The sequence below is a fragment of the Aptenodytes patagonicus genome, chromosome 5, assembly GCF_965638725.1.
Source record: "Aptenodytes patagonicus chromosome 5, bAptPat1.pri.cur, whole genome shotgun sequence".
Lineage (NCBI taxonomy): Eukaryota > Metazoa > Chordata > Aves > Sphenisciformes > Spheniscidae > Aptenodytes > Aptenodytes patagonicus.
The window spans coordinates 27,194,300-27,197,541 of NC_134953.1; positions in this window are offsets into that span (position 1 = coordinate 27,194,300).

Here is a 3,242-nt window from a genome sequence, read left to right on the forward strand (position 1 = left end):
ATAACTCCAAACATCCCCCCCTTCCTTCTTCTTCCCCCAGCTTTATACGCTGAGCATGACGTCATATGGTATGGAATATCCCTTTGGCCAGTTGGGGTCAGCTGTCCCGGCTGTCCCCCCTCCCAGCTTTTTGTGCACCCCCAGCCTACCGCTGGTGGGGTGGTGTGAGAAGCAGAAGAGGCCTTGACTCTGTGTAAGCACTGCTCAGCAGTAACTAAAACATCCCTGTGTTATCAACACTGTTTTCAGCACAAATCCAAAACATAGCCCCATACTAGCTACTGTGAAGAAAATTAACTCGATCCCAGCCAAAACCAGCACAAAGAAGTAATCAGAGTTTATATTCTTGCTAGACCCGCGCCTGCTCATTGGAGGAAGAAGAAAGTCAGAAACAGTTCTATCTAGTTCTAGTATCTAGAATAACTTGAGTTCTTTTGCAATGCCCAGCTGATGTAAAATCTTAGCCCTTTTGTTTAGAACTAACCATAGAAGTTATATCACAATTTCATGTGGTGTTTGTGGACCTCTTCCTTCCAGTTGACAGTCCTGTCTCAGGGGATCTCAGTATCTTATATCCCTGTGTGACACCTGACAGGCTCAGGTCGTGCAGCAGCAGCCCTGGTGACTGCAGCACTACCTATAATCACACTGAAAGAACTCGCCTGAAAACTTATTTCATTTAAACTCTTGCTGCACTATGTAGACAGTGATGTTACTGCACATAGCAAATTGGGGACTAGTCCGAGCACTGTGGCTTTGGCAGATGGGAGATGATACAATCTCTCTCTTGCCACTGGTACTGGCTAGACCACAAAAGATGCCAGATGAGGACAATATTTCTGGCATTTGTTTGGTTTTATATTAGGTGTTTTCTAGCCATATAAGTGTAATACTTTATGAATGAGCTATCTGAACAAGTACTACAGCAAGGCCTGATCCAGTTGCAATGCAGATATAAGTTAGGTCTGCAGGCAAGGATTTGGTATAACTTGGTTCTATCTTGTGACCCAGTGCACGTGTGGCCCCAGGCAGTGGTAATAGGAAATGGCCTTTGATCCCCTGATTTTAGGTAAATCCTTCCCTGAACAAGGTTGTTTACACCACATCCATACTTGGATTTCACTTAGATCTTGACGTACTTTCATGGGAAAAAGTGTGTAAAATCAATTGTATTAAATTTTTTAACTTTGTTTATAGGCTGCTGGAGCTAGAGAAACAACAAAAAAGATAAGAGAAATCTGAAAAGAATTCTGAAGTTGTCTCTATTTGGGAGAGTTATATTTTGTTTTCCATTACATCTTTTGCAATATTTAATCAATATTTAATTGACTTTATCACCAAGTTTTCAAAATTGTCACTGGACTGGTTTTTGCCTTTTTTTTCTTTACTAAGAAATCCCCATGATTTTCAGTGCATGAAATATTTCTACTGAAAAGTGTTTTAATTAACATTTCAGTATTAAGGAAAATTTTAGTTTTGACATAAAAAGGCTCTGGTTTTGCTAGTAAGAAATTGCAAGTCTTTCTTCCTGCTTCATCTGCAAGTACATTTCAACCTTTTCAATTGCATTTTTTAATGATTATGATAAAACATCTCTGATTTATTAGAAAACATTGGTGAAGTTGACAATATAATTCTTAAAGAAGCTATATACATATGTCAGCTACTTCCAGTAATGGCACTTCTTCTTTGAGCTGTTAATAGATATTTCTACCTAAATAAAATCTTTTCAGAAATTTATTCAAAACATCTTGGGTTTAATGAACTCTTCCTGAATTCAAAACAGGGTCCAAAAGATCCATCATAAATTGCCTCAGGGCACAGTTTTAAGCCAGTCTGCAGTGGGAGTGTTTTGTAGAAATCCCTGGAAATCCATTGCACATACCCAATTAAAATAGTGCTCTCAAATGTCAGTTCACCGAGAAACTGTAGGGTTTTGGACATTTCTAATTCAAATTGTTGGTTTGGATTCTGGAAAAAATATAAGTTTTATTCTGGTAACAGAATTTTCCCTAAAGATGGAAACCTCTACTTTTTGATCAGCTTAGCTCCTAATGTTGAACTGATGCTCCAGGAGAATTCCTTTTGCTTAATTTAGACTAGATTAAGAAGCAAGCAAAAAATCAAGAGTAATGAGTCTTGCAATTTTCCTGGCTGTGAAAATAGCAATACACTAACACTAGAAACAGACAGATATAGAAAAACTGTACTGTGCAAGATGAAAAATGAAGTCAGATGACTAACTCACAGAAAAGGAGAAACAAAATCACGTTATTTTATGTTTTCTAAGATTTATAATTGATTGGTATTCTGTTCTATGTTATTGCAATTAATTCATTTGGGATTAAAAGCAATATCATATCATATTATCATATTGTAGTGCTCTTGGCATTCAATTCTAATTGAATAATTAGGATAAAATCATAAGTATAGATTTTGCCAAGAACAGGAGAGTAAGCACAGTCCTTGGGAGAAAAAAAGATGAGGTATAGCCGCAGGCAAGAGGACTTGAGGGACTGAACAGGGTATTTGCATTATTTCTGTTTCTGTTGCTTCCATCCTAGTATTTTGCTCTTTGTTCTTAATCATGCTTTGCTTTTACTTAATTGCTTCCCATGATGAATATAAATTCATTCTCCTTTTAACAGAGACTTGCTGATCCAAAGCCAGAGATGTCTGTAAATGGGTATAAACTGTACATTGCTAAATAAAAGCTGAAAAGGCTGAGGTGACTCGAGGGAGATGCAAATCACACTCAGATTAAACTGTACTTCTCAGAATTTTCAGAGCAGGGAAGACATCCAAATTTGTCTCTAGTTATGGAACTGGGATTTTTTGCAGGTTTTGAGTACCTGTATTCCCCACTGGATTTTGAAATGTCAGAGCATGCTCAGGAGAGCTTGCTGTGAAAATTCCCTTTCCACAATCATTTTCAAATTTCAAAATATATTTATGACCTGGTGTGGCATGAAGTTTCACTTTGTGCTGGATGAATAAATTAGCAGGAAATTATGGAGGCTTCTACTGGTAACTAGACAGACAGGAAAATTCTTTCTGAAGATTTCCAACCAGTCTGAAGGCAGCAGCTAGAACAGCATCTCAACAGGATGCCTGGGTCCTTTAAGGATGTGGAAAAGCAGATGGTGAAACAAAGAGGCCCAGGTGATAAGAATCCGCACAGGAGCTTGAGACCTGGCTAAAAGATTTAATAGGCCTCCAGTAGAAGAAGAAGAAAAGATGGG